Raw genomic sequence first — 26,415 nt, forward strand, 5'->3', positions numbered from 1 at the left:
AAAACGATTTTCAAATCATAATTTCAAAACACTGCACATGGCAAAATTACTTAAAATGTCCTTAAGACACATAAAAGCATTTTTTCATTGCCTTTCCTGCATGTTTGTATCACTTTTAACATGGCTATGTAACACAAACATTCAAAATCAAAATTTTCCATGCACATGTGGGAGCATATTTACAAGCAATTTGCGCCACATAATTCATAATTTTCTCCTTAAAGCACACTATTCTCTATCTAAATTAAAGAAATATTTTCTCACCTTAGCAAATACTTTGAGTTTGAAAACAGTCTCAGAAACACACCAATTTGTCTTCAGCAGAGCAAAAGGTATGCACTCCAGAGTCTGCAGCTATCAAAAGCACAGAAATGCTGTAATTCTTCACACATATTTCTCATGTCACCCAATCAAAACTCTTCCCTCACTTTTTTTCAAATGAAAACCCTTCCCCCCTCTGCCCTTTCTGTCTTTTCTGCATGGCAACCACCTCTTGGAAGACTTCTGGTGTTTGCAAGTTCACACAACTTTGTTGCAATTGAACTCTGAACTCTCAGTGCACCTGCATATCCAGTGCATTCTTTCATTTAATGATTTTTTATTGACCACTCAAAATACATCTTTCAAATAACTCATCCGTGCACCCTAACTTTCTGTTTTCAGCAATCAAAATCCACCAATCACTGTTACTGCTTCATGAACACAGAAACTCCACAGTTTTTTTCATTTTAAACTCTCATTTTTTCAACTGCCATTTCATTGCCACACTTCATCTGACTGCAGGAGAACCTTCTCTCACCATGTTTTCTGTCTGGATTGTTGGACATAGTTATATTCACTGGGCTCAAAGGTACGTTGAAAACAGGAAATTACCTAACCTCAATTTACAAGATGTCGAAATTAAGTGGTTTGGCCACAGAGGATTAAAATGTCACCAATTGATACCATTGGTGAAAACCTTTATGCATTTGCCCAAACCTGACCTGTTAATTGTGCACTGTGGAGGTAATGACTTGGGCACTTTGACTGGTGTAGGTCTGGAAATGCTTTTAAAGGACACCTTTGAGCAATTAATGGCACTTTTTCCTCAGACTGCCTTGGTATATTCAAATATATGCCAAAGACAGAAATGGAGGTGGTCAAACCAATTTTGTCCACAAATTGAGAAGTCGAGGAAGCATGTAAACAAATCTGTTTCAGCTTACATGAGAGACCATGGAATGGGCTCCCTGTACAACAATAACTTGCGTTACTACATGCAAGATATCTACAGAGGAGATGGAGTTCACTTCTCAGATGAGGGCAACAGAATTTTCACTCTGAATTTAAGAATGTGCATTGGTACCTACTTATAAGTACCTAAATGTACCATAAACCCAAAAGCTCTTCTCAGAGCTACCCTACATCTGATCACTCACAATTATTATTGTACTCTAACATTTTTCACTAATTTTCAACAAAGTACGCTCCCTGGGGCGCTACCCGGTACGCGAACCGGGAGCTAACCTCGCGAATTTTTTTAAAAAAATGTTTTTTTTTCGCACATATGGGCCTCCTCAGCCACCCTCACAAAACCTAGGGGGTCAAGATAAGTCTACCGTGCCCCCTTCTACCCATTCTGAACATTATTTGCCCTCCATCTTGTATCTTAATTCGACCGAAACACAAAATGGTGGACTTCTGGAACGCTTAAGGTCCGCGAACCGAGGCGCTCAACGGTTCGCGTACCGGGTAGCTCCCTTGGAAGCGCACCATCAAAAAAGGTGGGAAAGTAGTTCACAGAAAAGCCACTGGAGACAATTTCACCAAATATAGATTAGCTCATACTACATACCAATCCCTACCATTTTCACAAATTTGATTGGAATTCCATTTAGTCATTTAGCCTGTAGACCTCTCTAAATACCCTGAGGTAAATTACTTCACAAAACACATCTGAAGTGTTGGAATTGACAATCAATGAAAATGTTACTTTCATTTTCTACTTTTTTTACCTGACATTTGATTGGTTATGTACCTGAATATATATAAAGGAAGAGAGAGAAACACAGCCATTTTGACTACTACTTCCTGAACTACATTGCAAGATCATTTTCACTCACAACTTAAACTTGTTTTTAGAAGGTGAGATATTATTTTATAAATTTGAAAACATTTTCAGATAGTTATATACTATCCCTCTGTAAGAGTTAGACATTGAGAAAGGCTTCTTTATTATAATTATGGATTGATTTAGGTTTCTGTGGTATAATTATGAATTTACTTAGGCTTCTTCACAGGCACTTTTTAATAGTACTACTTCACGCCTGAAACCATACAGTGCCCATAGATTACTTCTCTGTTATAAACTCACAAGTACCTGTCTGAACTTAAACCCAACTGTGCCCTATCTCTACTGATATATTTATTTTTTATGCAAATTACAGCAAGAAAATGGAAGGTGAGCAGAATGTTTCCTTTGAAATTGTTCTGGAGAACAACACAGAAAAAGATATTGAGGACAATGATGACTCAGATTTCATGGATGAATCACGGGACCATGAATTAGTTCAATGTGTAGAATCTGTGGATCATTTACTTCATTATGATGACGGTCAAATGTGGGAACTTATGTTCACTCAACAAGAGGACATATCGGACAGTCAAATGCTAGACGTTCTATTAAATTTTGAAAAACAATCCGAAAAATAAAATTGTATGTAATATTAAAAAATTGTTTGAGTCTTTAATCATTTTTATATGTAATTAATAAACTAGTTAAATGTTAGAAATGTTATTACATTTTCAACCACAATCACAATAATAAATAATTGCTTAAAAAACTAAAAAAAATAAAAAATAATCAACAAAACCAACAATCAATTAACATACTGCATTTGAAAAGTCTCTCATTCATTTTTCATTGCAGTACGCTGCCCAGAACGCTTCCCGGTTCGCGGACCGGGCGCTACCCACGAAAAAAACCAAAAAAAAAAATTATTTTTTTTTGCCCCGCGGGGCCCTTTTAAAGCCTCCACATTAAACCTAGGGGGTCAGGGAGGATCTACTATGCCCCCTTATGGTTATTTCCCCCGTGGTTTTGGCCTCCTCTTGTCTCTCAATCCTACCGAGAGACAAGATGGCGGCCGCTCCGGACTGTTTAGAATGTTGACAGACACCGGAGAGCCAATCAGCTTCGCTACGCGAAGTTCTGGTACGCGCCCCGGTCCGCGAACCGGGGAGCTGCCCGGTCCGCTGTTACAGATATATATCTTTTTTTAAACGTTAATTTCTCAAAATCCACTGGAGCACATATATTGAGACCTACAAAAGGCACATCGGGCTACCAGTCCCTACAATTTTGCCAAGTTTCGTGCAAATCCATTCAGCCGTTCGGGCTAAAAGTGAGGCCAACCGCCCTATGGAAAACTCAATGTTAAAAACACGTTTTGGGACCCCCCTTTTTTCTCGGCCCCCCCTGGACGAACCCCCCCCAAATTTTCAGGGGCTGCTCAGAAACAAAATGTTCCATTTTCCAGAAAATTTCATCCAATTCCGTCCACAAACGCCAAAGTTATTAGACATAGAATTTTCAAAAATCCCATAGGGAAAAAATCCTAACTATATATACCTACTGGCGACCGCCAGTAGGTAATATATATATATTACCTACTGGCGATAGCCAGTAGGTATATATAGTTAGGATTTTTTTCCTATGGGATTTTTGAAAATTCTATGTCGAATAACTTTGGCGTTTAAGGACAGAATTGGCTGAAATTTTCAGGAAAATGGAACATTTTGTTTCTGAGCAGCCCCTGAAAATTTGGGGGGGTTTCGTCAAGGGGGAGCCGAGAAAAAAGGGGGGTCCCAAAACATGTTTTTCCCATGCAATTTTCCATAGGGCGGTTGGCCTCACTTTTAGCCTGAACGGCTGAATGGATTTACACCAAACTTGGCAAAATTGTAGGGACTGGTAGCCCGATGTGCCTTTGCTATTTCTCAAGATATAGGCTCCAGTGGTTTTTACGAAAATTAACTTTGAAAAATATATATTGGGCTACATTGGGCTATATATATGTTGGAGCCCAAATGTAGCCCAATGTAGCCCAATGTAGCCCAAAGATGGCCACCAGAGACAAAAAAAAACAAATGTAGCCCAAATATCAGCCAGATGTAGCCCAACTATAGCCCAATGACAGAATGTCCCAGAGTGTTCTAAAGAACAACTAGAGTGCTAACAGTCCTACTTATTACAAAGGTATGGCACACCTGAAGCCATCTTGATTGGAATAAAGTGGTAACTCTTAAAACATTTAATTTAAAAAGGAACAAAATGAGGGGGTTCATTTTGCCATAGAAAGTATGATTAGCGAATATATGACGAAACCCCGCATACCATCAGTCCGCAAAAAAAATCCCGCATGTACTATTAGGCCGCAAATTAAAATAACGAAAACTTTTAGAACGAATATGCCTTTAGCATACACTAAACAACTAAACTACCCTAAACCCTAAAACACTACCCCCAGCATGACCCTACACTACACAAACAGTACAACACTACCCTTAACCCTAAAACACTACCCCCAGCATGACCCTACACTACACAAACACTACAACACTACCCTAAACCCTAAAACACTACCCCCAGCATGACCCTACACTACGCAAACACTACAACACTACCCAAAACCCTAAAACACTACACCCCAGCATGACCCTACACTACGCAAACACTACAACACTACCCTAAACCCTAAAACACTACCCCCAGCATGACCCTACACTACGCAAACACTACAACACAACCCTAAACCCTAAAACACTACCCCCAGCATGACCCTACACTACGCAAACACTACAACACAACCCTAAACCCTAAAACACTACCCCCAGCATGACCCTACACTACGCAAACACTACAACACTACCCTAAACCCTAAAACACTACCCCCAGCATGACCCTACACTACGCAAACACTACAACACTACCCAAAACCCTAAAACACTACACCCCAGCATGACCCTACACTACGCAAACACTACAACACTACCCTAAACCCTAAAACACTACCCCCAGCATGACCCTACACTACGCAAACACTACAACACTACCCAAAACCCTAAAACACTACCCCCCAGCATGACCCTACACTACGCAAACATTACAACACTACCCTAAACCCTAAAACACTACCCCCAGCATGACCCTACACTACGCAAACACTACAACACTACCCTAAACCCTAAAACACTACCCCCAGCATGACCCTACACTACGCAAACACTACAACACTACCCTAAACCCTAAAACACTACCCCCAGCATGACCCTACACTACGCAAACACTACAACACTACCCAAAACCCTAAAACACTACCCCCAGCATGACCCTACACTACGCAAACACTACAACACTACCCAAAACCCTAAAACACTACCCCCCAGCATGACCCTACACTACGCAAACACTACAACACTACCCAAAACCCTAAAACACTACCCCCAGCATGACCCTACACTACGCAAACACTACAACACTACCCAAAACCCTAAAACACTACCCCCAGCATGACCCTACACTACGCAAACACTACAACACTACCCAAAACCCTAAAACACTACCCCCAGCATGACCCTACACTACGCAAACACTACAACACTACCCTAAACCCTAAAATACTACACCCCAGCATGACCCTACACTACGCAAACACTACAACACTACCCAAAACCCTAAAACACTACCCCCAGCATGACCCTACACTACGCAAACACTACAACACTATCCTAAACCCTAAAACACTACGCCCAGCATGACCCTACACTACGCAAACACTACAACACTACCCTAAACCCTAAAACACTAGCCCCAGCATGACCCTACACTACGCAAACACTACAACACAACCCTAAACCACTACCCCCAGCATGACCCTACACTACGCAAACACTACAACACTACCCTAAACCCTAAAACACTACCCCCAGCATGACCCTACACTACGCAAACACTACAACACAACCCTAAACCCTAAAACACTAGCCCCAGCATGACCCTACACTACGCAAACACTACAACACAACCCTAAACCACTACCCCCAGCATGACCCTACACTACGCAAACACTACAACACTACCCTAAACCCTAAACCACTACCCCCAGCATGACCCTACACTACGCAAACACTACAACACTACCCTAAACCCTAAAACACTACCCCCAGCATGACCCTACACTACGCAAACACTACAACACTACCCAAAACCATAAAACACTACCCCCAGCATGACCCTACACTACGCAAACACTACAACACTACCCAAAACCCTAAAACACTACCCCCCAGCATGACCCTACACTACGCAAACACTACAACACTACCCAAAACCCTAAAACACTACCCCCAGCATGACCCTACACTACGCAAACACTACAACACTACCCAAAACCCTAAAACACTACCCCCAGCATGACCCTACACTACGCAAACACTACAACACTACCCAAAACCCTAAAACACTACACCCCAGCATGACCCTACACTACGCAAACACTACAACACTACCCAAAACCCTAAAACACTACCCCCAGCATGACCCTACACTACGCAAACACTACAACACTACCCTAAACCCTAAAATACTACACCCCAGCATGACCCTACACTACGCAAACACTACAACACTACCCAAAACCCTAAAACACTACCCCCAGCATGACCCTACACTACGCAAACACTACAACACTATCCTAAACCCTAAAACACTACGCCCAGCATGACCCTACACTACGCAAACACTACAACACTACCCTAAACCCTAAAACACTAGCCCCAGCATGACCCTACACTACGCAAACACTACAACACAACCCTAAACCACTACCCCCAGCATGACCCTACACTACGCAAACACTACAACTCTACCCTAAACCCTAAAACACTACCCCCAGCATGACCCTACACTACGCAAACACTACAACACAACCCTAAACCCTAAAACACTACCCCCAGCATGACCCTACACTAAACAACCACCACAACTCTACACTACACTAACACAACACTACACTACACAACACTACACTACACTACACAATCACTAACCCACGAAAAAATTAACACAAACCCACTTACCTCTCTCGTCATCGTGGTTTTCACAACGCAAATGCATTTACCATACATGCCTTTAAAACGTAATTCCTTGTAAAGGCATGCGCGATAAATGCACATGCGTTTTGAAAAAATGCGGGATAATGGTATGCGAGGTCAATGACCTTGCGGGATAATGGTATGCGGACTGAAAGTCTGCGGGATAAAAAATGCGGGAAAATGGCTGCAAACCATGATTAGCAGCAGACTTCCCTGGTGAGCACTAGCTTTACTACAGTGATCTAATGAGCAACTAGAGTGCTAACATTCAGAATTTATGGCAAATGTGTGACACATCTGAATGCCTTCTTGATAGAACCAAAGTAAACAAGCATTGAAAATGCAATAGATCTCGCCCTCGTTTAAGTTAAAGCCATTCTGTTTGTAATGAGGTGGCTTTTTAGCTTTGCTTTTATTAGTGTTTTTAAAACTTTCATGTAAATAACATGCATATGTATGCATATATGTATATGTATGCATGCATTTATATTTATATAGATATGCAGATTATATATGTTTATATATGTATATTACCTACTGGCGATAGCCAGTGGGTATATATATAGTTAGGATTTTTTCTCTATGGGATTTCTGAAAATTCTATGTCTAATAACTTTGGCGTTTGTGGACGGAATTGGCTGAAATTTTCAGGAAAATGGCACATTTTGTTTCTGAGCAGCCCCTAAAAAGTTGGGGGGGTTTTGTCAAGGGGGGGTTGAGAAAAAAGGGGGGTCCCAAAACGCGTTTTTCCCATTCATTTTTCCATAGGGCGGTTGGACTCACTTTTAGCTCGAACGGCTGAATAGATTTACATGAAACTTGGCAAAATTGTAGATATGGTTTGCCCGACGTGCCTTTGCTATGTCTCAATATATGTGCTCCAGTGGATTTTGAGAAATTAACGTTTAAAAAAATATATATATCTGTGACAGCGCTCCGGTTAGCGCCCCGGTTCGCGTACCTGACGCGTAACGGAACTTCGCGAAGCGAAGCTGATTGGCTCTCCGGTGTCTGTCAACATTCTAAACAGTCCGCAGCGGCCGCCATCTTGTCTCTTGGTACGATCGAGAGACAAGATGTGGTTAAAAACGAAGGGGGAAATGAAGGAGAGGGGGCAAGGTAGACCACTCCTGACCCCCTAGGATTGATGAGGGGGATATTAAAGTGCCCCGCGGGGCAAAAAATAAAAAAAAAAATTTTTTTGCGATTTTACGCCGTAGAGGCGCGTCCCGGTACGCGAACCGGGCAGCTCACCGGGCAGCTCACCGGGCAGCTAACCGGCAGCGTAGCTGTCAACATTGTAAACAGTCCGGAGCGGCCGCCATCTTGTCTCTCGGTAGGTTCGAGAGACAAGATGTGGTGAAAAAAGAAGGGGGAAATGAAGGAAAGGGGGCAAGGTAAACCCCTCCTGACCCCCTAGGATTGATGAGGGGGATATTAAAGTCCCCCGCGATTTTTCGCGGTAGAGGCGCTTCCCGGTACGCAAACCGGGCAGCTAACCGGCAGCGTAACGGGAGTCCGCCATCTTGTGTTTTTGGAGTGTCCGGTTCGCGTACCGGGTAGCGTCCCGGTAAGCGTAACAAGGGGAAAACCAAGAGAAACAGTAAAAAAAAATTAAGGGAATAGATTTCCAGCAAACTTGGCAAAATTGTAGGGACTGTTTGTTTGATGTGCCTTTGCAAGGCCTCAAGATATGTGCACATGTGGATTTTGTCTAATTAAGGTAAAAAAAAATATATATATCTGTAAGCGTGCTCCGGCACGCTTACGTTACGGGTTTTGTTTGCGCTGCAGAGCCGATACGTCACGGTTATGCGACGCGTCATGAGGCGTCTCACGTGGCTACGTGATACGTCACGTAATAAAGAATATATTTTACAGCTATAGATATTAGCTTTTAAAAAAACAATGAAATTCACTGAAAAAAACATAGGTTATAGACCATATATAGTTAGGAATTTGCATTTACAAAACCTTGAAAATTCACTGAAAAAACCATAGGTTAGAGACCATATATAGTTAGCTGGACATTTTATTGACATAAAACCAATGAAATTCCATATATAGTTAGTTGCACTAACTATATATCGCGCACCCGCAATCCACTGCTGATGATGTCACATATTACATCATTCATGACATGGTCAGTGACATCACTGATGACATCACTGATGACATCTCAAATGACATCACTGATGACATCACTGATGACATCTCAAATGACATCACTGATGACATCATGACACACCAATACCAGTTACTACATACGCACTCACTGATTCCTACGTCTACACACACATCCACTCATTCACCCATACAATCACTCATACATACAGTCACTCATTATTACAACACTATCATATGCACTCATACACCTATGCAGACACTCACACACTGCCACTCATCCATGGAGTTACTCACACACCTAGTCCGTCCTGTAAAGAATCAATCACACTTCCATTTCCTCATCTATACAGTTAAACACAGAACACCATACTTCAGTGACATCACCGATGACATCACTGATGACATCACTGATGACATCTCAAATGACATCACTGATGACATCATGACACACCAATACCAGTTACTACATACGCACTCACTGATTCCTACGTCTACACACACATTCACTCATTCACCCATACAATCACTCATACATACAGTCACTCATTATTACAACACTATCATATGCACTCATACACCTAGTCAGTCCTGTGAAGAATCAATCACACTTCGATTTCCTCATCTATACAGTTAAACACAGAATCACCATACTTTTCACACATATACTAACACATACTTACTCTCTTATACAATCACTGATACAAGTACACATTGATATGCACAGTGTCACACACCTCCCAGCCAGCCACACACACACTCAGTCTTCCATACATCCACTCATTCTTCAATATGTAAAACATATTTAAACTTTACAAAAACACAGACACTAGATGATGTCATCAGTGATGTCATTTGAGATGTCATCAGTGATGTCATCAGTGATGTCATTTGAGATGTCATCAGTGATGTCATCAGTGATGTCACTGACCATGTCATGAATGATGTAATATGTGACATCATCAGCAGTGGATTGCGGGTGCGCGATATATAGTTAGTGCAACTAACTATATATGGAATTTCATTGGTTTTATGTCAATAAAATGTCCAGCTAACTATATATGGTCTCTAACCTATGGTTTTTTCAGTGAATATATATATATATATATATATATATATAACATTTCTATGGCAAAATGAAACCCCTCATTTTGCACCTTTGCAAATTAAATGTTTTAAGTGGTGTGCCATACTTTTGTCATAAGTAAGACTGTTAGCGCTCTAGTTGTTCTTTAGACTCTGGGACATTCTGTCACTGGGCTATAGTTGGGCTACATCAGGCTGATATTTGGGCTATATTTGTTTTTTTTGTCTCTGGTGGCCATCTTTGGGCTACATTGGGCTACATTGGGCTACATTGGGCTACATTTGGGCTCTAACATATATATAGCCCAATGTAGCCCAATATATATTTTTCAAAGTTAATTTTCGTAAAAACCACTGGAGCATATATCTTGAGACATAGCAAAGGCACATCGGGCTACCAGTCCCTACAATTTTGCCAAGTTTTGTGGAAATCCATTCAGCCGTTCGAGCTAAAAGTGAGTCCAACCTCCCTATGGAAAACTCAATGTTAAAAACACGTTTTGGGACCCCCCTTTTTTCTCGGCCCCCGCTTGACGAAACCCCCCCAAACTTTCAGGGGACGCTCAGAAACAAAATGTGCCATTTTCCTGAAAAGTTCAGCCAATTCCGTCCATCAACGCCAAAGTTATTCAACATAGAATTTTCAGAAATCCCTATTCAAAAAAATCCTAAATATATATACCTACTGGCGACCGCCAGTAGGTAATATATATATATATATATATATATATATATATATATATATATATATATATATATATATATATCTATATATTATGCACTTGCCGTTTTGGAAAGCTGCTGAAATAAGCCCACAAATCCGTGTGCGTCCCGCGTGAGTAACCAAGTGCATAAAATATCGAGGCGGAGGCTCATCCGCCGGGATAGCACCACCCCAGGATTCCGAGGGGGCCGTGTGAAGGGGATTCCCCATTCACAATACGTGGTCTGCACGAAGGATTGAGGACACAGAAGTGCGCGTGGCCCCACAAAGGGCTCTATCTGTCAGTCATAAGTGCGCTCTGATCACATTTGGAATAATAAGGACTACGACTCCCAGAGGTCTTCATTTAGCCCATTGGGGCGGGACTTTGTATTTATTGAGGGAGTCGCCTACCACAGCACAATCTTTCCGATAGCCCAGGAAGAAGGGGAAACCCGAAACGCGTCGGCATTTCGGAAAGCTGCTGAAATAAGCCCGCAAATGACAGTGTCCATACCTCAAATAAAGGCTGGTTACCTGTGCAAATCCGTGTGCGTCCCGCAAGAGTAACCAAATGCATAAAATATCAAGGCGGAGGCTCATCATCCGGGATAGCACCACCCCAGGATTCCGAGGGGGCCGTGCGAAGGGGATTCACCATTCACAATACGTGGTCTGCACGAAGGATTGAGGACGCAGAAGTGCGCGGGGCCCACAAAAGGCTCTATCTGTCAGTCATAAGTGCGCTCTGATCACATTTGGAATAATAAGGACTACGACTCCTAGCGGTCTTCATTTAGCCCATTGGGGCGGGACTTTGTATTTATTGAGGGAGTCGCCTACCACAGCACAATCTTTCCGATAGCCCAGGAAGAAGGGTAAACCCGAAACGCGTTGGCGTTTCGGAAAGCTGCTGAAATAAACCCACAAATGACAGTGTCCATACCTCAAATAAAGGCTGGTTATCTGTGCAAATCCGTGTGCGTCGCGCGTAACCAAGTGCATAAAATATCAAGGCGGAGGCTCATCCGCCGGGATAGCACCACCCCAGGATTCCGAGGGGGCCGTGTGAAGGGGATTCACCATTCACAATACGTGGTCTGCACGAAGGATTGAGTACACAGAACTGCGCGGGGGCCCACGAAGGGCTCTATCTGGCAGTCATAAGTGCACTATGATCACATTTGTCATAATAAGGACTACGACTCCCAGAGGCCTTCATTTAGCCCATTGGGGCGGGACTTTGTATTTAATGAGGGAGTCGCCTACCACAGCACAATCTTTCCGATAGCCCAGGAAGAAGGGGAAACCCGAAACGCGTCGGCGTTTTAGAAAGCTGCTGAAATAAGCCCGCAAATGACAGTGTCCATACCTCAAATATAGGCTGGTTACCTGTGCAAATCCGTGTGCGTCCCGCATGAGTAACCAAGTGCATAAAATATCAAGGCGGAGGCACATCCACCGGGATAGCCCCACACCAGGATTCCGAGGGGGCCGTGTGAAGGGGATTCACCATTCACAATACGTGGTCTGCACGAAGGATTGAGGACACAGAAGTGCGCGGGCGCCGACGAAGGGCTCTATCTGGCAGTCATAAGTGCGCTCTGATCACATTTGGAATAATAAGGACTACGACTCCCAGAGGTCTTCATTTAGCCCATTGGGGCGGGACTTTGTATTTAATGAGGGAGTCGCCTACCACAGCACAATCTTTCCGATAGCCCAGGAAGACGGGTAAATATGCTGAAATAAGCCCGCAAATGACAGTGTCCATACCTCAAATAAAGGCTGGTTACCTGTGCAAATCCGTGTGCGTCCCGCGTGAGTAACCAAGTGCATAAAATATCAAGGCGGAGGCTAATCCGCCGGGATAGCACCACCCCAGGATTCCGAGGGGGCCGTGTGAAGGGGATTCACCATTCACAATACGTGGTCTGCATGAAGGATTGAGGACACAGAAGTGCGCGGGGGCCCACGAAGGGCTCTATCTGGCTGTCATAAGTGCTCTCTGATCACATTTGGAATAATAAGGACTACGACTCCCAGAGGTCTTCATTTAGCCCATTGGGGCGGGACTTTGTATTTATTGAGGGAGTCGCCTACCACAGCACAATCTTTCCGAAGGCCCAGGAAGAAGGGGAAACCCGAAACGCGGCGGCGTTTAAGAAAGCTGCTGAAATAAGCCCGCAAATGACAGTGTCCATACCTCAAATAAAGGCTGGTTACCTGTGCAAATCCGTGTGCGTCCCGCGTGAGTAACCAAGTGCATAAAATATCAAGGCGGAGGCTCATCCGCCGGGATAGCACCACCCCAGGATTTCAAGGGGGCTGTGTGAAGGGGATTCACCACTCACAATACGTGGTCTGCACGAAGGATTGAGGACACAGAAGTGCGTGGGGGCCCACGAAGGGCTCTATCTGGCAGTCATAAGTGCGCTCTGATCACAATTTTAATAATAAGGACTACGACTCCCAGAGGTCTTCATTTAGCCTATTGGGGCGGGACTTTGTATTTAATGAGGGAGTCGCCTACCACAGCACAATCTTTCCGATAGCCCAGGAAGAAGGGGAAACCCGAAACGCGTCGGCGTTTTGGAAAGCTGCTGAAATAAGCCCGCAAATGACAGTGTCCATACCTCAAATAAAGGCTGGTTACCTGTGCAAATCCGTGTGCGTCCCGCGTGAGTAACCAAGTGCATAAAATATCAAGGCGGAGGCTCATCCGCTGGGATAGCACCACCCCAGGATTCCGAGGGGGCCGTGTGAAGGGGATTCACCTTTCACAATACGTGGTCTGCACGAAGGATTGAGGACAGAGAAGTGCGCGGGGCCCACAAAGGGCTCTATCTGTTAGTCATAAGTGCGCTCTGATCACATTTGGAATAATAAGGACTATGACTCCCAGAGGTCTTCATTTAGCCCATTGGGGCGGGACTTTGTATTTATTGAGGGAGTCGACTACCACAGCACAATCTTTCTGATAGCCCAGGAAGAAGGGGAAACCCGAAACTCGTCGGCGTTTCGGAAAGCTGCTGAAATAAACCCGCAAATGACAGTGTCCATACCTCAAATAAAGGCTGGTTACCTGTGCAAATCCGTGTGCGTCCCGCGCGAGTAACCAAGTGCATAAAATATCAAGGCAGAGGCTCATCCGCCGGGATAGCACCACCCCAGGATTCCGAGGGGGCCGTGTGAAGGGGATTCACCATTCACAATACGTGGTCTGCACGAAGGATTGAGGACACAGAAGTGCGCGGGGGCCCACGAAGGGCTCTATCTGGCAGTCATAAGTGCGCTCTGATCACATTTGGAATAATAAGGACTACGACTCCCAGAGGTCTTCATTTAGCCCATTGGGGCGGGACTTTGTATTTAATGAGGGAGTCCCCTACCACAGCACAATCTTTCCGATAGCCCAGGAAGAAGGGGAAACCCGAAACGCGTTGGCGTTTCGGAAAGCTGCTGAAATAAGCCCGCAAATGACAGTGTCCATACCTCAAATAAAGGCTGGTTACCTTTGCAAATCCGTGTGCGTCCCGCGTGAGTAACCAAGTGCATAAAATATCAAGGCGGAGGCTCATCCGCCAGGATAGCACCACCCCATGATTCCGAGGGGGCCGTGTGAAGGGGATTCACCATTCACAATACGTGGTCTGCACGAAGGTATGAGGATTACAGAAGTGCGTGGGGGCCCACGAAGGGCTCTATCTGGCAGTCAAAAGTGCGCTCTGATCACATTTGGAATAATAAGGACTACGACTCCCAGAGATCTTCATTTAGCCCATTGGGGCGGGACTTTGTATTTAATGAGGGAGTCGCCTATCACAGCACAATATTTCCGATAGCCCAGGAAGAAGGGGAAACCCGAAACGCATCGGCGTTTCGGAAAGCTGCTGAAATAAGCCCACAAATGACAGTGTCCATACCTCAAATAAAGGCTGGTTACCTGTGCAAATCTGTGTGCGTCCCGCGTGAGTAACCAAGTGCATAAAATATCAAGGCGGAGGCTCATCCGCCGGGATAGCACCACCTCAGGATTCCGAGGGGGCCGTGTGAAGGGGATTCACCATTCACAATACGTGGTCTGCACGAAGTATTGAGGACACAGAAGTGCGTGGGGGCCCACAAAGGGCTCTATCTGGCAGTCATAAGTGCGCTCTGATCACATTTTTAATAATAAGGACTACGACTCCCAGAGGTCTTCATTTAGCCCATTGGGGCGGGACTTTGTATTTATTGAGGGAGTCGCCTACCACAGCACAATCTTTCCGATAGCCCAGGAAGAAGGGGAAACCCGAAACGCGTCGGCATTTCGGAAAGCTGCTGAAATAAGCCCGCAAATAACAGTGTCCATACCTCAAATAAAGGCTGGTTACCTGTGCAAATCCGTGTGCGTCCCGCAAGAGTAACCAAGTGCATCAAATATCAAGGCGGAGGCTCATCATCCGGGATAGCACCACCCCAGGATTCCGAGGGGGCCGTGTGAAGGGAATTCACCATTCAGAATACGTGGTCTGCACGAAGGATTGAGGACACAGAAGTGCACGGGGGCCCACGAAGGGCTCTATCTGGCAGTCATAAGTGCGCTCTGATCACATTTGGAATATTAAGGACTACGACTCCCAGAGGCTTTCATTTAGCCCATTGGGGCGGGACTTTGTATTTAATGAGGGAGTCGCCTACCACAGCACAATCTTTCCGATAGCCCAGGAAGAAGGGGAAACCCGAAACGCGTCGGCGTTTCAGAAAGCTGCTGAAATAAGCCCGCAAATGACAGTGTCCATACCTCAAATAAAGGCTGGTTACCTGTGCAAATCTGTGTGCGTCCCGCGTGAGTAACCAAGTGCATAAAATATCAAGGCGGAGGCTCATCCGCCGGGATAGCACCACCCCAGGATTCCGAGGGGGCCGTGTGAAGGGGATTCACCATTCACAATACGTAGTCTGCACGAAGGATTGAGGACACAGAAGTGTGCGGGGCCCACAAAGGGCTCTATCTGTCAGTCATAAGTGCGCTCTGATCACATTTGGAATAATAAGGACTACGACTCCTAGAGGTCTTCATTTAGCCCATTGGGGCGGGACTTTGTATTTATTGAGGGAGTCGCCTACCACAGCACAATCTTTCCGATAGCCCAGGAAGAAGGGGAAACCCGAAACGCGTCGGCGTTTCGGAAAGCTGCTGAAATAATCCCACAAATGACAGTGTCCATACCTCAAATAAAGGCTGGTTATCTGTGCAAATCCGTGTGCGTCGCGCGTAACCAAGTGCATAAAATATCAAGGCGGAGGCTCATCCGCCGGGATAGCACCACCCCAGGATTCCGAGGGGGCCGTGTGAAGGGGATTCACCATTCACAATCCGTGGTCTGCACGAAGGATTGAGTACACAGAACTGCGCGGGGGCCCACGAAGGGCTCTATCTGGGAGTCATAAGTGCACTCTGATCACATTTGTCATAATAAGGACTACGACTCCCAGAGGCCTTCATTTAGCCCATTGGGGCGGGACTTTGTATTTAATGAGGGAGTCGCCTACCACAGCACAATCTTTCCGATAGCCCAGGAAAAAAGGGGAAACCCGAAACCCGTCGGCGTTTTAGAAAGCTGCTGAAATAAGCCCGCAAATGACAGTGTCCATACCTCAAATAAAGGCTGGTTACCTGTGCAAATCAGTGTGCGTCCCGCATGAGTAACCAAGTGCATAAAATATCAAGGCGGAGGCACATCCACCGGGATAGCCCCACACCAGGATTCCGAGGGGGCCGTGTGAAGGGGATTCACCATTCACAATACGTGGTCTGCACGAAGGATTGAGGACACAGAAGTGCGCGGGCGCCGACGAAGGGCTCTATCTGGCAGTCATAAGTGCGCTCTGATCACATTTGGAATAATAAGGACTACGACTCGTCTTCATTTAGCCCATTGGGGCGGGACCTTGTATTTAATGAGGGAGTCGCCTACCACAGCACAATCTTTCCGATAGCCCAGGAAGAAGGGGAAATATGCTGAAATAAGCCCGCAAATGACAGTGTCCATACCTCAAATAAAGGCTGGTTACCTGTGCAAATCCGTGTGCGTCCCGCGTGAGTAACCAAGTGCATAAAATATCAAGGCGGAGGCTAATCCGCCGGGATAGCACCACCCCAGGATTCCGAGGGGGCCGTGTGAAGGGGATTCACCATTCACAATACGTGGTCTGCATGAAGGATTGAGGACACAGAAGTGCGCGGGGGCCCACGAAGGGCTCTATCTGGCTGTCATAAGTGCTCTCTGATCACATTTGGAATAATAAGGACTACGACTCCCAGAGGTCTTCATTTAGCCCATTGGGGCGGGACTTTGTATTTAATGAGGGAGTCGCCTACCACAGCACAATCTTTCTGATAGCCCAGGAAGAAGGGGAAACCCGAAACACGGCGGCGTTTCGGAAAGCTGCTGAAATAAGCCCGCAAATGACAGTGTCCATACCTCAAATAAAGGCTGGTTACCTGTGCAAATCCGTGTGCGTCCCGCGTGAGTAACCAAGTGCATAAAATATCAAGGCGGAGGCTCATCCGCCGGGATAGCACCACCCCAGGATTCCAAGGGGGCCGTGTGAAGGGGATTCACCATTCACAATACGTGGTCTGCACGAAGGATTGAGGACACAGAAGTGCGTGGGGGCCCACGAAGGGCTCTATCTGGCAGTCATAAGTGCGCTCTGATCACATTTTTAATAATAAGGACTACGACTCCCAGAGGTCTTCATTTAGCCTATTGGGGCGGGACTTTGTATTTAATGAGGGAGTCGCCTACCACAGCACAATCTTTCTGATAGCCCAGGAAGAAGGGGAAACCCGAAACGCGTCGGCGTTTCGGAAAGCTGCTGAAATAAGCCCGCAAATGACAGTGTCCATACCTCAAATAAAGGCTGGTTACCTGTGCAAATCCGTGTGCGTCCCGCGTGAGTAACCAAGTGCATAAAATATCAAGGCGGAGGCTCATCCGCTGGGATAGCACCACCCCAGGATTCCGAGGGGGCCGTGTGAAGGGGATTCACCATTCACAATACGTGGTCTGCACGAAGGATTGAGGACAGAGAAGTGCGCGGGGCCCACAAAGGGCTCTATCTGTTAGTCATAAGTGCGCTCTGATCACATTTGGAATAATAAGGACTACGACTCCCAGAGGTCTTCATTTAGCCCATTGGGGCGGGACTTTGTATTTATTGAGGGAGTCGACTACCACAGCATAATCTTTCTGATAGCCCAGGAAGAAGGGGAAACCCGAAACGCGTCAGCGTTTCGGAAAGCTGCTGAAATAAGTCCGCAAATGACAGTGTCCATACCTCAAATAAAGGCTGGTTACCTGTGCAAATCCGTGTGCGTCCTGCGTGAGTAACCAAGTGCATAAAATATATACTCACTCAGAGTAAGAAATTTTAATCAGAACTATTTGGGAAACACACGCATGAACTTACTTAAAGAAAAAGACGTTTTCAGTATGCAAAAACTCCATCCCCCAGAATGCACGAGGGCAAGTGGATGCAAACACGCCCATCGCCAGAAGGATGGTTTATAATAAAAGCAACTTACTGCGCATGCTGGCCTCATGTGTGATTTCTCAGCCCATGAAGAAGGGGCCTTGAGCCCTGAAACGCGTTGGCAGATGTAACCATGACACGAAGCTAAAACGGAGGGCTGCACCTTTGAAATGCTGGATGGCAGAGAGTGGATGTGTGCTCTTCCAAGCTTCACAGCGTTTGCATAGAATATATATATATATATACATATATATATATATATATATATGTATGTATATATATATATATATATATATATATATAGAATTAAAACAGCAGAAATAAACTACATTTCCCAGCAGCCTCCATCATGGAGTCAGGGCACCGGAGTCCTTGAAAAGCAAAGGAAGCTTGCTGGGAATGTTTAGAGCCACAAAAGAGGTGTGAGCAAATGCCCATGAAGAAGGAGCGGGGAAGCTCCGAAACGCGTCGGCAAGGACATAGATAAACAGCGGGCTGTTGTGTTGGTTTTTAAAATAAAGGTTGTGTCAACTCACCTGTTGGAGGAGTTCGTCCTCATTGCAGGGCAAATTGTGTGGAGATACAATAGCGGCAGGTCCAGCCGCGGAGGAAACAAACTGCCCGCAAATGCAACACGGGATCGATGGGTTCAAACTATGTGAATCGGTAACGGCGCAACAGGGAATAAGAACAGGCCGGAACACCAGTCTGCGACCCACTGGAGGGAAGGAAAAATAGGGCCCGATTCACAGAACTAACTTAAGACAAAATCCTAAACTTACTACCATTTTGGTTTTCACAGAAGGCACTTACTCATTTTGGGATTCACAGAAGGCACTTACTCATTTCGGTATTCACAGAAGTTAGGAGTCCTAACTTTAGGACTCCTAAATGCCTTCTGTGAATACCGAAATTCTTATAATTTGGATTTTTCTCAGTTTAGTAGTAGTAAAGTTAGGACTCCTAACTTTAGGACTCCTAAATGCCTTCTGTGAATACCTAAAGTCGTAAAGTTAGGATTTTTCTCAGTTTAGGGGTAGTAAAGTTAGGAGTGCTAACTTTACTACTCCTGAACTGAGAAAAATCCTAATTTAAAGACTTTCGGTATTCATAGAAGGCATTTAGGAGTCCTAAAGTTAGGAGTCCTAACTTTACTACTACTAAACTGAGAAAAATCCAAAATATAAGAATTTCGGTATTCACAGAAGGCATTTAGGAGTCCTAAAGTTAGGACTCCTAACTTCTGTGAATACCGAAATGAGTAAGTTGCTCCTGTGAATACCGAAATGAAGTAAGAGCTTTCTGTGAATACCAAAATTGTAGTAAATTTAGGATTTTGTCTTAAGTTAGTTCTGTGAATCGGGCCCATAGTCCTTTATTAGTTTGTTACCAACCAAATCCACTGGAGGATTAAAGCGGCAGAAATGAACTACATTTCCCAGCAGTCTCCATCATGGAGTCAGGGCACCGGAGTCCTTGAAAAGCAAAGGAAGCATGCTGGGAATGTTTAGAGCCACGAAGGAGGTATGAGCAAATGCCCATGAAGAAGGAGCAGGGAAGCTCCGAAAAGCGTCGGCAAGGACACAGATAAACAGCGGGCTGTTGTGCTGGTTTTTAAAATAAAGGTTGTGTCAAATCACCTGTTGGAGGAGTTCGTCCTCATTGCAGAGCAAATTGTGTGGAGATACAATAGTGGCAGGTCCAGCAGCGGAGGAAACGAACCGCCCGCAAATGCAACACGGGATCGATGGGTTCAAACTATGTGAATCCATTACGGCGCAACAGGGAATAAGAAAAGACCGGAACACCAGCTTGCGACCCACTGGAGGGGAGGAAAAATAGTCCTTTATTAGTTTGTTACCAACCAAATCCACTGGAGGATTAAAACAGCAGAAATGAACTACATTTCCCAGCAGTCTCCATCATGGAGTCAGGGCACCGGAGTCCTTGAAAAGCAAAGGAAGCATGCTGGGAATGTTTAGAGCCACAAAGGAGGTATGAGCAAATGCCCATGAAGGAGGAGCGGGGAAGCTTCGAAACGCGTCGGTAAGGACATAGATAAACAGCGGGCTGTTGTGCTGGTTTTTAAAATAAAGGTTGTGTCAACTCACCTTTTGGAGGAGTTCGTCCTCATTGCAGGGCAAATTGTGTGGATATATATATATATTCACTGAAAAAACCATAGGTTATAGACCATATATAGTTAGGAATTAGCATTTACAAAACCTTGAAAATTCACTGAAAAAACCATGGGTTATAGACCATATATAGTTAGGAATTAGCATTTACAAAACCTTATTTTACTCACACAAAACCATTGAAATTCCATATATAGTTAGTTGCACTAACTATATATCGCGCACCCGCAATCTACTGCTGATCATGTCACATATTACATCATTCATTACATGGTCAGTGACATCACTGATGACATCACTGATGACATCTCAAATGACATCACTGATGACATCACTGATGACATCTCAAATGACATCACTGATGACATCATCCAATGACTGTGTGTTTCTGTAAAGTTTAAATATGTTTTACATATTGAAAAATGAGTAGATGTAGAAGTGTCTAAATAAAAGATTTAATAGGTGCGTGACTGACTGTATGAGTGAGTGATTAAATGTGTCTCACTGAGTGCATGGGTTAGTGACTAAACTGTCTTAATTTGTGCATCATTATGTCTGTTGTTCTGTAAACTGCTGCATGTGTTGATCAGTAGCTATATGAGTAACTATATGGGTTATTGATTGATTGTCCAAGTATTTGTATGGGAGACTGAGTGTGTGTGTGGCTGGCTGGGAGATGTGTGACTCTGTGCAGATCAATGTGTTCTTGTATCAATGATTGTATAAGAGAGTAAGAATGTGTTAGTATATATTTGAAAATGTAAGGTACTCTATGTTTAACTGTATAGATTAGAAAATGGAAGTGTGATTGATTCTTTACAGGACTGACTAGGTGTGTGAGTAACTCCATGGATGAGTGGCAGAGTGTGAGTGTCTGTATAGGTGTATGAGTGCATATGATAGTGTTGTAAAGATGAGTGATTGTATGTATGAATGATTGTATGGGTGAATGAGTGAATGTGTGTGTAGACATAGGAATCAGTGAGTGCGTATGTAGTAACTAGTATTGGTGTGTCAATGGTTTAAAAAATTATATTCTGTATTTAACACTGGGTGTAACTGAGGTTATATTAAAGTGTGAGGAGATGCATTGTATTGTCACATGAATGATATCATCAGTGATGTGACCATAAATGTCAAATGAGATGTCATCAGTGATGTCATCAGTGATGTCATTTGAGATGTTATCAGTGATGTCATTTGAGATGTCATCAGTGATGTCATCAGTGATGTCATTTGAGATGTCATCAGTGATGTCACCAGTGATGTCATTTGAGATGTCATCAGTGATGTCATCAGTGATGTCACTGACCATGTCATGAATGATGTAATATGTGACATGATCAGCAGTGGATTGCGGGTGCGCGATATATAGTTAGTGCAACTAACTATATATGGAATTTCAATGGTTTTGTGTGAGTAAAATGAGGTTTTGTAAATGCTAATTCCTAACTATATATGGTCTATAACCCATGGTTTTTTCAGTGAATTTTCAAGGTTTTGTAAATGCTAATTCCTAACTATATATGGTCTATAACCTATGGTTTTTTCAGTGAATTTCAATGGTTTTTTATTAGCAAATATCAAAAGCTTTAAAATGTCAAGTACGTGGTAGGTAAAAACATTTTCGTGTTTATGCACGCTGATGTGCTTTCGACGCTGCCCCCCCTCTTTTCTTTTAGGAGTATTCTCTCTTTGCAGATAGTGAAGGGTAGGTAACGCAGGCCTTTGCCCCCGTTGTAATCCGTCGTGCCTGCTTCCCTCTCCATTTGATTGATTGTTATCCAAGCATTTACCGTTTTGGAATTGGTTCTCTTTGGTTCATTCTCTATGTACAAACAAGCACAGAGTCGCAATACTCTGTTTAGTCTTTGCAGATAGTGAAAACTCATTAGAAAAAACAAAATGAATCAAGCAAAATCAGTAGGCCACTAATGGGATCTCTTTTTGACCTCGCTAAAATAGAAACATTAGGAACAACCCCTCATGAGAAATATGAAACTAGTGAGAGGAACCAAGCTCGACGCCATGATGGCTGCAAGACAGCTCGGCTCCGCCGCCCACCCCGCCCAAAATAACGACAAACCCTATGCAAATATTAAAAATATATACAACACACCAGCAAAGTAACAGGGTAAAACGTTTTATTAAATAACTATTTACATGGCAGCCTGCTGCAACATTGATCCAAATGCATGCCGCCGTTCCCGGGATTTCTCCCCGACTACTCTGCGGCCTATGAGATGGAGAGGCTGGGGCGTTGACTAGGCGGGGCCTCCGGCCGCAACCACAGCGCCAACGATCGCTGCTGACGGAGGGGAGCCTTGCCGGTGAGACCACTGATCTGAAGAACCGCTGCCTGCGGTGCCTCCATGAGCCGCTTGACGGAGGCCCCCGAGGGGCGGTGTGGTAGCGCGGACTCAGAGGGGGCGCTTGGCTCCTGCCCCGTCCCCAAGTCTTGTTGCCCTGGTGTGGCTTGAGATCACCCCCGACATAGGCGGCCGGCTCCCGGGGTCCGGCGGAACTTTTAGCCTTTTGGTGACTCTTCCATTCTGGACCTTGTCCCACAATCCGTTTGACCTGAAGACACGTCCTGCGGTGCCCTGGTCCGACCATCACATATACCTGCGCCAGGAGACGGCTTTGGGTGCACTGGAAGGGAGAGGCGGTGCGAACGAGCCTCCCCCACCTCCCCAGGTGGAGGTTTCACAGCTGCACCCCAGCGCTTCACTCGACGTAGGCGGCCGGCGCCCGGGGTCCGGCGAAACTTTTAGCCTTTTGGTGACTCTTCCATTCTGGACCTTGTCCCACAATCCGTTTGACCTGAAGACACGTCCTGCGGTGCCCTGGTCCGACCATCACATATACCTGCGCCAGGAGACGGCGTGGGGTGCACTGGAAGGGAGAGGCGGTGCGAACGAGCCTCCCCCACCTCCCCAGGTGGAGGTTTCTCAGCTGCACCCCAGCGCTTCACTCGGCAGCTGAGTTACGCCCACTCTTGCGGCACAGTGCCTCTCTCGGCCAGCTGAGTTGCGCCTGCTCTTGCTATTACAGCGTCTCACCCGCCATCCGGCTGAATTGCACCCACTCTTGCGGTACAGCGACAGGCAGCTGCCACGGAGCTCACGAAATGGTGGTCGGCTCCACAGACTTGGGCCTGGCCTGCAATGATGGCTCTGGGCAACCCTGGAACTTGGACGCTTGACTGCTAGGGCATGGGCCCCATTCCCAAAAGCGTCCCATCAGCCTTGAAGATTCTACAAGAGTCACCGGGGCCCCCGACTCCCGCAGACTTCCGGTGGGGAGCGACTGCCATGATTGCTCGCGGAATGGTCACGACGTAGCCACGGGGTGCTCTCATGCTGACGCCAGCTTCAGTCTGAAACATCCAGAAACACTGTACTATCGCGTTGTCGCGTAATGCGTCATATGACGCGCCGCGTTAGCGCACCCGATGCGCGAAGCGAGGCGCGAAGCGCAGCTTCCCGGAAGCGATCCGGGGCGCGTAGCGCGTAACGTAAGCATAACAGGTCATGTGACTTGTTAATAAAAATTTTCATTGGTTCATTTCACTTTTGGTTTCCTAATGATGTAAGGCTAGGTCATGTGACCTAAAAATGACACTTTTCATTGGTTTAGAACTATTTTTTTGTCCCAAATGATGAAAACCCCTCCTTGTTTCCTCACTCTGACTTTCATCTTTGTGAGAGGAAGACCTACAGTGCCTCGCTCGGCCACCTGAGTTAAGCCCGCTCTTGCGGCACAGTGCCTCGCTCGGCCAGTTGAGTTGCGCCCACTGTTGCGGCACAGTGCCTCGCTCGGCCAGCTGAGTTACGCCCGCTCTTGCGGCACAGTGCCTCGCTCGGCTACCTGAGTTACGCCCACTCTTGCGGCACAGTGCCTCGCTCGGCCAGCTGAGTTACGCCCACTCTTGCGGCACAGTGCCTCGCTCGGCCACCTGAGTTACGCCCGCTCTTGTGGCACAGTGCCTCGCTCGGCCAGCTGAGTTACGCCCACTCTTGCGGCACAGTGCCTCGCTCGGCCAGCTGAGTTACGCCCGCTCTTGTGGCACAGTGCCTCACTCGGCCGGTTGAGTTTCGCCTGCTCTTGCGGCAACAGCGTCTCACCCGCCATCCGGCTGAATTGCACCCACTCTTGCGGTACAGCGACAGGCGGCTGCCACGGAGCTCACGAAATGGCGGTCGCCTCCACAGACTTGGGCCTGGCCTGCAAGGATGGCTCTGGGCAACCCTGGAACTCGGACGCTTGACTGCTAGGGCATGGGCCCCATTCCCGAAAGCGTCCCCTCAGCCTTGAAGATTCTACAAGAGTCACCGGGGCCCCCGACTCCCGCATGCTTCCGGTGGGGAGCGACTGCCATGATTGCTCGCGGAATAGCCACGACGTAGCCACGGAATGGTGGTGCTCTCATGCTGACGCCAGCTTCAGTCTGAAACATCCAGAAACACTGTAGACTACCAATTCAATCAGTTCCGGTGGAGCCCTAACGTGACCTGGTAGGGAAGAACTTGCCCTCCCCTCTTTGACTGATGGTTCTTGTTGCCTGTCCCTTCTGTTGTCATTTAACGGAACTTTTTGGACTACTCAAAGGGGTTCTGGTCCGACCGCTGCTTGGTGGAGACATTTTGACTATATTCTGAACCTGCCCGGCCTCGCCCAAAATGACCAGACATCCCTCACTTCCAATTACAGCATACACTCCTTTATCAATATCTTCTTTGATGTTCCTCTTGAATATGTAATTTTGTAGAACCTCATACAGACAAACATTCTCGAGGTGACTGCTTCTATTTGGATAATATGTATCCCACATGTTGGCAACTCCTTGATGTGTACTGGTTGCTCAGCCTTGATATCACGAGATATGTAGGCAGTTTTGGAGCAAATGGCGGGCGGGGACGGGTACTGATTGAACATTTGGACATCCATATTGATATTAAGTTCTGATGTATTATTGATTACTGTACTATTAAAAATTCGAATTAACGTTACTCATGGTACTTGCCTGGAAATGTATATCTAGATAATTTCATTGTAACTGGTCCTGTCGTACTTTGATTATAAAATTAACATCCACCGATTCCGCAACTGTTAGTCACCTGAATTGCTGCAACCAAATGGCCCGCCCGTTACGTTTTTCTACAGTGTAAATGTCCCCTCATCATATACGATTCCAGTTTGCTCCGTGGCCGGCCCACGTGGTTGTAGGCCCGTATTTGTATACTGACATTTTTGCAATAAACAGTTTTCGAAGGAAGTATGGAATCAGCGTCATAACAATCGTCTAGGTTGGTTGGGTTTTTGAATAATGGCTGTTATTCCCAAACAATAGAAAACAGATAATGCAGACCCTTTGCCTGAATTTTGGATTGATTGAAATTTGTATCCGTCACACCTGACCTTTTTCCAGAATTGTTAGAAAATGGTCGACCGTAGCTTAAGATATCTGCCGAATGTAAGGTGTGGTATTTTGTCCCATAAAATACGACTAATTGAGAAACAAATACACGAAGAGGGAACTCGAATTTAGAGACAAACAAAATGAAACATTTTTTTGCATCATAAGAAGGGGAGGATATGTTACACAGAAAAATAATGCGAAAGGGATAGCCAAGATCTGTTGTATCACACGTTCCTGCAGCTAGTCTGATACATGATAAGTAGAAGCTTTTTCGTGTTTGCGCG

Source organism: Lissotriton helveticus, chromosome 1_2 (genome assembly GCF_964261635.1).
Source record: "Lissotriton helveticus chromosome 1_2, aLisHel1.1, whole genome shotgun sequence".
In the NCBI taxonomy this organism is placed as follows: domain Eukaryota; kingdom Metazoa; phylum Chordata; class Amphibia; order Caudata; family Salamandridae; genus Lissotriton; species Lissotriton helveticus.